Source organism: Podarcis tiliguerta, assembly GCF_965153285.1.
Source record: "Podarcis tiliguerta genome assembly, chromosome: 8".
NCBI classification, from domain to species: Eukaryota; Metazoa; Chordata; class Lepidosauria; order Squamata; family Lacertidae; genus Podarcis; species Podarcis tiliguerta.
In genome coordinates, this window is record NC_139541.1 from 36,383,391 (window position 1) to 36,398,548 (window position 15,158).

General features: G+C 43.2%; 1 protein-coding gene and 1 long non-coding RNA gene across 13 annotated transcripts in view; both read right to left on the bottom strand.

Moving 5' to 3' along the window:
* Positions 1-15,158, bottom strand: part of FTO (FTO alpha-ketoglutarate dependent dioxygenase) — a 258,262-nt gene that overhangs the window by 153,574 nt on the left and 89,530 nt on the right. The gene's annotated exons all lie outside the window — the stretch shown is intronic.
* On the bottom strand, positions 6,874-11,712 carry LOC310682810. The gene is made up of 2 exons (XR_014514185.1): positions 11,385-11,712; positions 6,874-7,408 (listed from the first exon to the last, which is right to left on the bottom strand). It is a non-coding gene; the product is annotated as an uncharacterized lncRNA (long non-coding RNA).

The window sequence follows — 15,158 nt, forward strand, 5'->3', positions numbered from 1 at the left end:
GCGGAGGGGGGACCATGTTGAAAAATGGTACTGTGTTTGTGGAGTGGAAGAAAGCAAAGGGAGGAGAGCAGAGAAGTGATGAGGAAAGGGGAGGGGGGAGAAAAGAAATTGTTTATAAAATCCAGCTGCTCAGACGTTGGCGCCAGAAACTTCTCATCCTGCTACTTTTACGCCTGCAACCCCTTTTACCTCCCCACCCTTCGCCTTGCACAGGTATAACTAAAATGTTGACTTCAATGCTTCGGAGAGCACTCAACTGATTCTGTAACATGATTAATTGCCGAAGACACGGCGGACCATATGGAACAGGGAACGCATCAAGTAATTCATACTTCTGTATATGATCATTTTGGCCCCTGTTGTTTTAATGTACAGGAAAGAGCTAGTATAGCACAGACCTGGTGTCTTGCCCTTGACAGCCCATTAAGAAATCTCAAAGCACCTAGTTGAAGTTATGCTGTTGGCTTTTCAATAGCAGCCCAATAAAACAGGAGCAAAGCTTTTCCAGCGAGTCTTAAATCTTTCACATATAGTACATTAACCACTGCTGCTAAAAACAACTGGTTTCTTATGATAGGAAATGGGATTTGATTTCTAGCCTCTGCATACTTACCAAAAGCCTTTTTCTGACCTTTGCAGGGTTTACAAAATTGTTGCTTCTCCCCCCACCCCCCAGCCAAGCCTTTTTCTTTCCTTTCAGCAATTTTCCAAGGGTTTCTTTTTCTTTTTCCTTCTTGGCTGCGGTGAGCCTAATAGACTTGTTTAAAGCTCAGTACATTCTACTCTTACAGTTGCGATATGCAGCCTATACCATGAAGACAGACTCATGGGAGCTAACAGGCAAGAGATTATTATTAAGAGCTTTCTCCCCCGGAGTCATAGAAATCATGACAACAGGTAAAAACATCAGCTATCCTCAAAGAACCTATAAAATAAACAAAAATAGAAATGGGGTGGGGGAACCTTAATGAAAAATACAAAACACATACAGGCTTCCTATCAGCTGAAAGGACGAATCATAAGGCTTCATTAAAGAAACAAGATCAATCTATTAATTTAAAAAGCATGTTTCTCTGGAATTATGTTGCTGGAAGATTGACTTGTTGGGCTGTATCCAACTAAGTCCTACACAGAGTAGACCGCTTGAAATTAATAGGCCTAACAAAGTTAACCATGTCCATTAACGTCAATGGGTCTACTCTGAGTAGGACTCAGATCAGAACTCACTTATTCAGCTACACATGGAGGGTAAAATACTGGGGTCAAATAAGATCCCACACATCAGAGATTTGGAGGGAGAGGGGGGAATGAGATGAACTTGGCAATGACTCTAATTTAACCTAAAATGAATTGTGGAATTTTAGTTTGTTTATTTAAAACATGGTGATATCACCCTCCAACTCAAAATCTCAAGTGGTTTGCAAAGTTTCCAGAGGGATGGCCCTATTAATCTGTGACGGAAGCAAAAACAATGATGAGACTTAGGATACCATGAAGCTTTCGTAGAATGGAGTTCAAATAAAACAGCAACAGGTAAACATAGCAAAGGGAGGGGAAGCACATCAAAAGGTTAGAAGTAAGGTGATTCAGTCACAAAGGCCTCCCCAGTATTAAGGAATATTATTTGAAAGGCCCCATGACAATGGCATGCTTAACCGTGACCTGGTGCCAGACACCAAGTCCTTGAAGGATAAACCAGACCCACTCCACAGGTCAAGGACCTTGATGAACAGGAAGGGCTCTCCTGGAACCAGTATAGAGGACCCCTCAGAAGAGCCCTCTTGGAGCTCTGAGAGGTGGAGAAGGTGGAGCCACCCTTCAGTCTTCAAAGTGCTGGTGCTAAGAGGTCCAGGAGCAGGCTAAATAGTGAGGACTCATCTGTGGGTCCACAGTCGCCTTGTGAGTAACCCAACCCTGAATACACCTTTGTTACCTGTAGCAGTGGTTAGGGTGTTTGCCCTCAGACAGCTTTCCGGGTCATGTGGCCTGTATGACTAAACCATAACACACAGTCAAGGCCTTTATTGTTAGAGCATACATAGAGTGCCGAGGGTTAGAGGGGAAGTTTTATATATACCTGTCCATATCCATTCATGGTAAGCTATGAACCCAAATGAATAAGGAAGTCAAGTAAGTGGGGGAGGTGCCTACTCAACATAGATGTCAAATTCTAACACAAAAGTCTCTCTTTGGGTCTCTCTGTTTTCATTGCGGCAGTTAAAACGGCAATAGAGGAAGAATACTGTTTCCCTTTGAAGCCACTTAAAATGACAATGCAAAAAAGTTTAATCCGCTCCACAAAGCTCTTTTTGGCAGTATCCGACATACATCGGCAGAAACATTACTTTTGGCACTTTCCATTATTCAAAATATTTACTTAGCAGCGTTTTAAGAAGTCATCTTTTATATACACTGTAGATGTCAATATTACCTTTGCTTCCCTAAAGAAGTGAATGGTGGGAAATCCCATTTCCACCTTGGTAGGGGATTCCCCATAAATGGAAAAATCTATAAACTCCCCCCCCCCCAGTATCTCAGTGGAAAAGTTGGCTTATTCAGGTTATGTACTTTAAGAAAGTGGGAAATACAAATGAGAAGGCCTTACTCCTAAAGACGTCCACACAGAAGGACATTCTGTGGAGCTCTCTAAGAAAATAGGTCAACTAATTAAAAAAAGGTTATGTCCACAGAATGGGAGATGGCACAATCCCCAGGGAAGTGATCTATGGGGAGCTGCCTTCAGGTACCAGATCTGTTGGCAGACCAACTCTGTGTTACAAAGATGTCTGCAAACATGACATGAAGGCTGGCAACATTAACCCTTCCCTGTGGGAATCCCTTATGGATGACCACAGGGCCTGGAGACAGACTATCTGGTTGTGTATCCACAGTAGTGGAATGACCGCTGGGAGGAATGCAGAAAGAAAAAACACCATGCTACACCTGCAACAGCACAACTGGATGTGTCCTCTACTCCAGCTGCAACAAAACATGCCTCTCCTGTATTGGTCTCTACAGCCACAGCAGACACTGTAACTCTCCAGCGGTTTGGCTTCACCACCAAAGGTGCACACTTACATTGTCTCCCGAGACAGGCAGATGCCAACCGATAACAAAGGTGGTAAAAGATACAGCAGCTGTCCACAGAAAACCTTTATTGACCTTTCAAGCAAATATCCATCCACACTGGGCCTCAGCCAAATAGCTGTGTCAAGGAATGATCCCTCATTTGGGAATAAGGGTTGGGCTGGGTCCCCTGATCATCAACTTTAAAAAATAAATTCAACTGTGCACACACTCCTGCTCCCTGATATCTCCCCACACCCTCCAAAGCAGAGCTCTGTTAGTCGCTGCTGAGGAATTTTGTATTTGGAATCAGAGCAGCACCTGGAAGGGACCTCAAGGTACAGAGGTCTTCCAGTTTCAGAAAGGGGCAGGAGGGTCTCTTGGACAGTGATCCATGAGTTGGTAGGAATGGGGTAGAAATTCAATTCATTTCAGATTTAATGATGATAACCTACCTAATTTCCAAGCAGTATGTGAACCAAAGCACAGTTATACTTCGACGTTAAGCACTGACCTGGATTTTGTGATGCAGTTCTCCAGCCTAATAATGTGTACCAAAAAAAGGTGCAGATTAAAGGAACTGCACTTTAAAATGGCCGTATTACTGAAAATAACATATAAATTGCATTATTTTAGCTAGCATTGCTTGAAAAATGTCGGTAGTAGGGGAAATTTGCACTACGATACTGACTCGTTTCCATGCAGACTTTTTGTTTTCAAATTGCAAATGAATGCAAAAATGTGGAGAACTGAACTAAATGCTGAAGAAATGAGAAACAGAAATTGACATATTTGTTCATCACTGTGTTGGTGGCACAAGTTTTCTGCCATGACTTTCCATCCCAGTGTGAGAACCGAGCTGGAAAAGATGCTCCAGTTGGTCAGACCTGGACTTGTACTGTCAGATCTATAGATGAACAGGATTCTGATTAGCCTGTGATCTCCCTCACCTCTCAAAACATCAAAACCATCAAAAGATGTAGTGAACCCAGAGACAGAAGATAATACGAAGTGTAAATAACATTCAGGAATGTGTGTGTCAGGATGGTGGTGAAAATCTTTTTTGAAAGCAAGAGGACACAACAAAGAAAGTCTCATTTGCAAAAGGATCCAGCTGAGGGTCTAACGTCTCACAAGGGAAACAAGTCACCATATTTGCAAACATTCTGAATAGAAGACTATAGCATAGTGTGTGATTTTGTTCCTCAGCCTCGGTATCCTGAACCCAAAGATTGCCTACAAGGCTGAACATATGTTCCCTATGGAAGAACTAAGTCAAGAATTCCTTGTAGAATACAATGTCCCAGGTTCAATCCCAAGTATATCCAGAATTGTCTCCTGCCCAAAGCCCTGGGAAGCCACAGCCAGTCCATGTGGAAAATAGTCAGCTAGATGGACTGATGGTTTGACTCAGTATAAGGCAGCTTCCTGTGTTCATACTTGTGAGAACATGAACAGCCAGTCTTGCCTTAGCTATGAGTCAAAGCAACCCTAAGCTCATCCAAAAACTACTGGAAACCAAGGTCAGAATGCCAGATTTTGCAGGGTCACTGTTTCAGGGAAACAGCCTATGCACAAACAAACTGCATGTCTCTATTCTCTGTGTAGAAGAACTCATGAATTTGCAAAGGTCGGGGTGGGGGGAGGTGGTCCTGTTCCCTCGCTTCACACATTCAGTATTTCCACTTTGGATGCAAAAATAGTAACCCAGTAATTAAGCTTCCATTTCAGAGATCTATACCTGGATTTTTCTTCAGCTGCAATTAGGTAAACAAACATGAACAACAGAAAGAGAGAGATGCTTTTGTTTTTTTACCCTGATTAATGCAATTTGAAAGGGGGGAGGGGCGAGACCACCGTAAACTGCTCTTGCTTCTGGCATGAATCCTCACTGAAGTATAACTTGCAGTTTTTCAGAGCAGTGTTCTGCTTTGATAAGCATATATTATTGGCTCATCTTCTAGAGATAATAGCTTCCTTTGCCTTCCTCGGTATATTTATACGTTCCATTTACACAGAGGAACAATTGCAAAATGAAGCTTTCATATAAAAATACCAAGGGCATATTCCTCAGCTGGGTTTGCTAAGAATGAGCCAGTATGTCTTTCAGAAAGCACACTTGAAACACATCAAGGAGTTTGGTGGTTCTAAAGCAGAAGCCCCAAACCCTAAATTCTTATTTACATTCTTAAATAAAATAAAATAAACTTTCAAACTTTTTTAAAGAAAAATCAGGGGGTTGGGGGAAGCATATTTTTTAATGACCTGGAAACATACAGAACTGCCATATTGCAGCGGAATGCACAACCTCAGGTTTCAGTGGAAGAGTTTGCATTGATAAATGACAGGGTCCTGCAGGAGCAGAGATTAACGTTGTGACCCAACCAGGCCAGTAGTCAGAGCCCAAAAGGTTGGACTGGATGACCTTTAGGATCCCTTCCAACTCTACAATTCTATGATTCTACTACTGTAAAAGGCTAGAGTGTCTATTCAGCATATATTCAAGCTCCAATTATCACCTCGGCCCAGTATACCTGAAGGAGCGTCTCCATCCCCATCATTCCACCCGGACACTGAGGTCCAGCGCCGAGGGCCTTATGGTGGTTCCCTCATTGCGAGAAGCAAAGCTAGAGGGAGCCAGGCAGGGGGCCTTCTAGGTAGCGGCACCCACCCTGTGGAACGCCCCCCCCCCATCAGATGTCAAAGAGATAAACAACTACCTGACATTTAGAAGACATCTGAAGGCAGCCCTGTTCAGGGAAGTTTTTAATGTGTGACATTTTGATGTATTTTTAATCTTTGTTGGAAGCCGCCTAGAGTGGCTGGGAAACCCAGCCAGATGGGCGGGGTACAAATAATAAATTATTATTAATTATTATCATTATCATCATCATCATCATCATCATCATCATCATCTTTATTGCCATTCAACTTCCACATTATAATTTTCTCCTCTATGTTCCTGCCAGCTAAGAATTCACACTTCATGCATCTAACAAAGTGGGCTTGAGTCCACGACGACTTAAGCCGCACTAAATCTGTTAGTCTTTAAAAGGTGCCACAAGACTCTCGGATTGTTTTTGCTGCTAAGAAACTAAATAACATGGCTACCCCTCTGGGAATTGTTTCATTTGGGTGTCCCATTTCTCTTGTGTTGCAAAGAAATTTTATCTGGTGGCACATCAGGTGTTAAGGTATGAAAAAAGAATGCAAGCAGTCTGTGCACCCCCCCACCCAAGCCAGCACCTTTGGGGTGGGCCCAAAAACAAGCCAACCTTAGCTATTCCTACTGTTTTGGATGTATTAGAATAACAAAAGTTGTCTTAAGAGAGGAAGAAAGAGAGTGAACCTGTAAGGTCAGTAAGATGTATTCCAGGTCAAAAGATCAACATGCCACACAAAAGTCCTCTCCCTTGGCAAATCAATCAAGCGGCCTGCACCAACCCACCACGAGACAGAGACAAAAAAATATGCTTTCTTTGGTCCTCCTCCCTTTTAACAATAAGTTATTTAAGTATTGTGAATGCCCCCTTGCCTTGCATTCTGCCCATATACTACTCTGGATACGTATTAATGAAAACAAAAGGGGGCCATTTATATTGTAGCCATGCCAAGGGGTTAAGCATGTGACCTCGGAGGATGGCGCACTTGCGCTGAGGGAAAAAGCCTCTTGACAATATAAACAAGAATTACTGCTGTCAAAGAAAGGGGAGACAATTAAAAACAATCCAGGATGTTTGTCAGACAGCTGTTCGAGTTTCAGCCCCATCTGACCTCTAAAGATGTGGCGTGTTTCACTCCGGCAACTTGAAATTTTAGGTTTTTATTAAGGGGGGGGGGTAAAAACAAAACAAAGGGAGGAGGGAGAGAGCAGATTGCCCGATTTATGCCTGGTAGTTTCTGATCAATTAGGCTGTGTCGTGATACCAGGTATCACCATCTGGGCACCTCTTTGCGGCTTTTGCATAGTCATTTTTAAACATGAGCCACTCGGTTTGGCAACAGAAAAGAGTAAAACAGGGAACACAAGAAGAGCATTGGCCCATCCAGTCTAGCATTCTGTTCTTATAGTGGTCAAGCAGATGTCTGTGGGAAACCTGCACGCAGGACTGAAGCATGAGAGCGCACTCCCTCCTCCTGTGGTCTCCTCCAGCAACTCGTGTTCAGAAACATTACTGCCTCCAGTTCTCCATGAATTTGTCTAAACCTCTTCTTATAAAGCCATCCAAGATGGTAGCCATCACTGCCTCCTATGGGAGCAGGTTCCACTGTGCACTGCATGAAGACGTCCTTCCTTTTATATGTCCTGTATCTTCCTACCTTCAGTCCATGAGTTCTAGTGCTATAAATGAGAGGAAGAAAAACTTTTTGGTTGCCGTATTCTGAACCCATTTCACCTCTGCAATTTTCTTTTCGAGGTGAAGCGAGCAGAACTGCACACAGTATTCCAAATGCGGTCACACCATGGATTTGTGTAACAGCATTATGATATCGGCAGTTTTATTTTCAGCTCCTTTCCTAATGATCCCTAGCACAGAATTTGCCTTTTTCACCGCTGCGGCATCCTGGGCTGACATCTTCATTGAGCTATCTGGATTGAGTGTGTCTGCATGTGGAAATAAACAAAGGCTTACCGTGCATAAATGTTGCCTTGCCCAGGAAGAGAATTCAGACAAGAAGGGCACGGGATCTTGCAAGCTGTTTAGCCCTCCTGGCTAAATAATAGCCCAGGTGATGTAGCTTCATTTATTGGTCTACCACACACACAGTGAAAATAGATCACCGATTCCTGAACTGTCTCAATTTCTATACCACTTAACTACAATAGTCCCTAAATGGTTTACAAAGATACAATACAATATATATATAGGAATCAGTGAAGACTATAAATTCAAATATCAAGTAAAATGTCTGCTGGAATAAAAAAAGTATTCAGCAGCTGCCAGAAGTTCAGGTGCAAGGGGTTTGTCTGACCCCAGCTGGAAGGCAGTCCCATAAAATTGGTCCCACAATACTGAATGCATGGTTCCTGGTGGATACAAGCCAATGTGGACCCACTAACACGGACTACCCTAAAACCTCGGTGATCAGGTAGAGATACAAGGGAATAGGTGGTCCTTGAAATATCCTGGGCCCAAATGGTTAATGCATTGTAAAGTGATACAAGAATCTTGAGCTAGGCTGCTAATGTACAGTGGTACCTCGGGTTACAGATGCTTCAGGTTACAGACTCCACTAACCCAGAAATAGTACCTCAGGTTAAGAACTTTGCTTCAGGATGAGAACAGAAATCACACGGCGGCGGTGCAGCAGCAGCAGCGGGAGGCCCCATTAGCTAAAGTGGTACCTCAGGTTAAGAACAGTTTCTTTTCTTTTTTTAATAATTTTTATTCATTTTCCAAACAATTTTATACAATCAACACATAATTTATCACTGATTCTTCAGTTTTTGACTCCCTCAGTTTTTCTGTTAATCTTTCCTTAAAGTTTCTATTATTAACGGAGTTCTAAACTTAATATTGCCTTTAAGAACTCCTTTTCCCTCTTACTCTCTTTTTTACAATATTTCTTACTTTCTCACAGAGTCTTTTCAAAACCAACAAGCGTTGTCTGTACATCACATATGCTTTTCAGATATTCTGTAAATCTCCCCCAGTCCTCGATAAACTTTCTGGTATCGAATCTTCCCAGTCAATTTATCCAATTCTGCATATTCAGTCAATTTCCTTCTCCATTCTTGGGATTTCTTCCTGCTTCCATCTTTGGGCCAGAAGTATCCTTGCAGCGGTCACTGCGTATTGAAACAGTTTACAGTCTCTCTTATTAATTTTGTTTCCTACCATTCCTAATAGGAAGGCCTCTGGTTTTTTAACAAACGTATATTTCAACATCTTTTTCAGTTCATTATATATCATTTCCCAGAAGCCCAGGTTAAGAACAGTTTCAGGTTAAGAACGGACCTCCAGAACGAATTAAGTTCTTAACCCAAGGTATCACTGTATAAGCACCAAGTGCAAGCTATTGAGCACTGCAGTTATGAACTGGCGATAGTCTGTCCCCATCAACAATCGAGCCGCAGCATTTTGCCCCAGCTGGAGCCTCTGGGCCAGGCCCAAGAGTAGCCCCACATAGAGTGCCTTGCAATAATAGGGTCTTGAGGGTACACATGTATGGGTACAGAGCTCCTTCACATGTGGTGGAACCCTGGTCCAGTTAGCCCCCACTCCCACACAGAGGAACTCTATACATGTAGACCAGTATGTATTCAGAGCCACTTCTGACAAGCGGAATATGGGGGTGTAGCTGCTGGGATCAGAGCTAGCTTTGCACATTTTTTCAGTGTGTGGGGCGGGGTCTTTGGACCTCCCAGCCCAAGTATCTTCAAGGGGTCGAGGAAGGGAAAAGATTGTGTGACACAGGACAAAAACATCCATTGTTTTCCCCTACCCTGTGTCTCTTCTGTGGCAGAGCCCTGGAAGGGGGGGAAAATATCATAGGAAACAAACAGAACTTCTAAGCAAACAACAAAAGATATTGGCTACATTTCTCAATCCCACCATTCGCCTTCCCCGTTTGATCCTCCCACAGTCAGCTGAACCTACTGATACTCCTACAGAAATGAGAAGCAGTCATGGGAAGCTATTGGAAAGCAGCATTTTCCTTGGGGAGGTAGCACAACAAAAGGAAAGTTTGTATCTGCCACGTGGACTTACAATTGGTCTTAAAATGAACAGACCACTGCACTATCATTTCGCTTTGTGAAAAGTGATACTTCCAACTTCTTCTCCCTCCCTCTCTTTTTCCCCCCAGGAAGAAAGGAAGCCGTGTATAAACAGAACAAAGAAAAGAGGCAACACAAGTGAAGCCACTCATAATAAATATTACAGTGAAAGTTTTGCTCATCAAACTAAGATTAAAAACATATTCTAATCTCCGGAGCCACCTTGCTTTGATGTATGCTGAAACAGAAAGCGTATGTATTTTGTAAGATTTACAGCATCCCCAGTGGGAATCGTTTCACGTTTCATTTTCCCCCCTTTCTCTATTTGAGATTAAGAATATATTAGGTGAATTCAATCTCCTGATGTTTATTGTGTCAGATTGAGAATTTACTCAAAGGATAGGATTCAGAATTTCTTTACACTCAGCTATACCGGCAATATCAGGCTCAGAAGTTCGTTTTTCTTCCCAGGAACAAAGATTTTAAGTATATGGGGAGGGGTGTGTGGTGTGTGGATCTGGAACACAGTGACAACCAAGTCCTCTTTAAAGAGAGATAATGGTGGAGAGTTTAAGATGGCCATATTATAGAATAGATGCATTGAACTTTCCACAATTGTATTCTTTTTTATTTCAAAAGTCTAAAAATGAGTATTTATCTGGTTTTAAGAATAGAGATTGGTTAAAAAAAATCAAGGAATGAAAGGAGGACTTCAGAATCACAGTTATAAATGGAGCAGAAGTTTTCCATGAATATGGATCCATTCCTAGAACTGCTGCCCTGAACACCCAGAGGGCACCAGGTTGGCAAAGGCTGCCTACTTGGCGTAGGAAACTGAAACAGCTGTACATCACAGGCTGCTTCCCTCTCCTTTCTCTATTGTTTCCTGTCTACCATATTTTAGAGTCCTACTCCATGAATCACACTGATGGTTCTATAGTAAGGGTGGGGACCTCAATCCTAAGGTCCAAATGTGGTCTTCCAAGGCCTTTTTATGTGGTCCTTTGGTTCCTCGTCAGATCTTACCCTCAACGAGTGTTTTTGCTGGCTTGAATGTGTTCCTGAACTGTGACAATGCATCTCGCTTGTCTACAAGATGTATAGATGGGTGTGTGGATGGGGGCATGTCCCCATATGGAAACTTCTGGATTTCACATGGCTGGAATGTAACCTACTGTACAAATGCATCTGGCCCCATCCACCACAGGTGTGCCCACAAGGGAATGTGACCCTAGCACTTTAAAAGGTTCAAGGTAGGAGGTGGAATACTACATGGTGCTAAAAAGGTCATTCCATCAACACAAGCATTCCCACTTGCAAGTGCAGCAGTTTCTCACCTCTGGGGGTTCTTCCCAACCCTTGAGAGCGGATTGGGAGGAGGCAGAAGTGGGAAGGAGAGGGGGAAGTCCTGTTGCACTATCAGGAGTCCTTGCAATGGCTTCCAGCAGCGCACCAGGTTATCTGAATCCAGCCCAGGTGACAAGAGAATAAGGAATACCTCCAATCTCTGTAACAGAGAGAGCAGCCACCGCTGCCCAAAACACATGTCCACATCCCAAGTACAGCTGACTAAGGTTGCAATCCTAACCCCACTTACTTGGGCATCAGCAGGGTCTGCTTCTGACTAGGCATGGTTAGAACTGTAGTCTAAATGATCCATTGTGCTTTTCTGTGGTTTGGGGAATGTCCTTCTTCTTACCTCTCCTTCCCTAGGCTTCTTGAGAGGAAACAATAGAAGCACAGATCACTCCTTTAAGAGCACGAGTGAAACTAATGATATATGATGGAAGGTTAGCAGGAACAGAAGGAAAGGGGTGTGTGTGTGTGTGTGTGTGTGTGTGTGTAAGTGTGTAACAACAGAAAGAATGTCTCATATTTGTATAAGAGAACTACAGCTAACCACAAGCCAACGGTTGACTGGCAGACGGCAGTAAAACAACCTTAAACAGAAAGTCATGCTGAAAGCCACAATGCCATGTGCAAGGATATACTTTAAACACAGCTAGGTATAACAAAAGGTGGTGGTTGGGAAGCATTTCTGCTTTCTGTCCGGCAAAGTGAGGCTAATTGTCTGATGTGCCTCAACACTTTCTGTCAAGACTGCTAACTGTATGGCTTTTCCTCTGCTTTGCAGAGACAAATAACAAACACACACACACACACACACGGGGTGGGGGAGAGACAGGATACAATGCACAAGCACAGCAACAGGCCAGAAAAGCTACTGAGAGACAGATGAGCTCTGTGAAGCTTTCCTTGGATTGGCCCAAGAATTTCCCCAGATTCCCAGGGTGGAAAAATTGAGAAAATAATAAAAATAATAATAAATTCTGGAGTCGATCTGCAGATTTTGGAAAACTGTTGGTGTGGGCAGCGAGTCATCTCAGCTCTGCTTTATCCACCTATCTGGCTACATCTGGTGCCAATTCTTAACAATACATTGTAGAATATGAAAGATACAGCAACTTCCAAATCAAAAAGGGAAATGCTTAGCCTAAAGAACCTCAAAAGTAAACATAGCCAATCAGGAACACACACTGAACACCTAAAGGGGGGGAGGCAGATCTTTAACCACCATCATCACCATGCTGTTGAGCCAAATTGGGTGTTAATTGCCATAGGATTAACACTCTTTGCATCATAAATAACATAACCAGTCATCAGGAAATCGTAACACCTCATATAAGCAAGACTCCAGCACTGCTTAATGGCACAAACAGTGGGAGATACTAGGAAGAGAAACTCTTTAACATATTGTGCCAGTTTGAAAGGACTGAATCATAAGAATAAGACATTAGGAAGGATGGTTTAATATTTAAATGCATGCACATTTTCTCTAGCTTTAACTTCTTTTCCAAGCTTATGCTTTATTCAGAAATGCTCAATACCTATGAAACTTTGGATGAAAGACAGTTGCAGAAATTATCCAGCTACATCCAGATTATATTTAAATCCATTATCTTTCCATGTACCTTAAAGCTAGATTCCTGCCTCTCAGAGACTAAAACAATAAGGCTTATGGTATTTAGACAAAAAATACCTCCTTTCTTTAGTCCAACCTGGACATGTGGGGTACGATCTACAAATAACTGAAGCAGAAATATTTGTACTTCTGACCTGTTTTGACTTGCTGACTTGGAGAGTTCACACAGGAGCTATTGAAAAAGGCTCTATGTGACCCATGGGGAGCCTATTGTGACTGTAGCAGCTACCAGTTCCAACAGCTGCTACAGGCACTTTTGGAGAGCCCCCTTCCGACTTTCTCTCAGCATCACCCACCTACTAAATTACACAAGACATCCCACTGTGAAAAGGAACAAGGGTAGGAAGAGAGAGAAAATACATTTTAGTATTTTGCTTCTACTTTGTAAAAATTCCTTTCCTACTCCTCGCTCCCAATAATTTAAATACATGTTGTTGATTTCTAACCTTAAACATGGATCCATTTCCCCAGCTCCCAGTGCCCAAGGCAGAGCTAACTAAGTAGATGCTAAGGATTACCGGTGTACATCATATGTTCAGCTCTTTTGGAATGCACCCCTATTGCTTTCAATGAAATGCATGCTCAGATGTACCTGTGTTTTCTAAAGTCAAAACTATCCTCTCCAAACCATGCATCATCCTTTAAACTTCAGAGCAGTCTCACTTGCAGTTTAAAGGATCCACTGGGTGAGCTTGGAAAATGTGTGCTCCCTCCAAGCCCAATTCCCACCATCCCCATTAGGCTGAAGGGCAGCAAACAAGTGGCTGGTTGCTTCCCTTAGGTCTAATTGCAAGCCCTAGCTAGCTAAGAAGTGGTGGACGAATGCTGCACTTTCCACTGGCAACATCCCGGAGGCAAACTGACATTTTATGGGTGCTATTTGCTGATTTTATTCTTATAGATTGCATACCCCTTGAGATACATATGTATACATACATATACCAGTATATGTGTTTATGTGCATATGTGTATGTGTGTGTGTGTTTGTGTGTGTACATATGGACTATAGATACATCAGTAAATACACACAGGGGCAATGTGTATGCAAACTTTTTCTCTTTCTCATAACATCAGGACAGACTTTTCCAACCCGGTGCCCTCTAGATGTTTTGGGCTATACAACTCCATCGCATTGGCTATCGGCTATGCTGTTGGTTGGGCTCATACAGCTGGGAAGACTGCATTGGACCTCAGTGTCACCAAAGGAAATAGATGGGCAATAGATCAAGACAAACAAAAGCGAGTGCTTTATGCAATTAACCTATGGAACTCACTGCTGCAAGGTGCAGTGAGGGTCACTAGCTTAGGTGGCTTTAAAGGAAGATAGCACAGATCAAAGGCAGAAGGTCTAGCCATGCTATTTTCAGTAACAAAATCAGGATGTCACAATAGCTGACATCGGTTTCTGGGCTTCCTGGAGGCCTCTGAATGGCCCTGGTGGGCAGCAGAATGCTGGACTAGATAGAACTTTGGTCTGATCCAGCAGAACTCTTCTAATGTTGGACAAACACTGGCGAGACCTAGGTTTGAAACCCCCACTCTGTTGTGAAGCTCATTGGATGGCTTTGGTCCAGTCACTTTCACTCTCTGCATATCATCTATCTTACAGGGTCATTGTGACAATAAAAGGGGAGCACGCATCCTGAGTTCTTTAGAAGAAAAGCAGTATGAAGACAATAATTGCACAACCACCACCAAGTTCTCCCTGCACTCTGGCTGAAGCCTGGAACTAGGCTGAAGTCAGGGCCATCAACCCCCTTACAGCCATTGGCCAGAGTTGGTCATGTGACTCACTCTCTATAAAAGCTTGCTCACTTTTCTGTCCTGTAAGCAGTAGACCTGCTCTGGCTGAATATAGACTGCCTTCCCCTGCCTTTAATCTCATCTCACCCTCAACTAATGTAAGGGCTGGGGCATCAAAGAGGAAGCCAGGAACCAAGGAGAACTCAGGAGTAGAGGGCAATACAGAAGGCAGGAGCAGAGAACAAGGGAAGAAGCAGAAGCAAAGTGCAAGACTAGGAACACAAGATGCACTAGAAGTCCAGGAGACCTTGCCTCTCAGCCAATATTTCCATGAGACAGGAAGTTCACCTACAGAACCTCCTGCACCCGGGAGAAACCAACGGCCAGCCTGGACTCAGTCGATCTGGGAGGTTGCCTGCTCTTGATGGGGTTACGCTGCCACTGAAGGAGCAGGTTTGTAGTTTGGGGGTATTCCTGGATCCTTTGTTGTCACTTAAGTCTCAGGTGGTCTCAGTGGCCCAGAGTGCCTTCCATCAGCTTCGGTTGGTGGCCCCGTTACACCCTTATCTGGACAGGGATAGCCTAACTACTGTTGTCTATGCTCTGGTAACCTCAAGGTTAGATTACTGCAATGTGTTATATGTA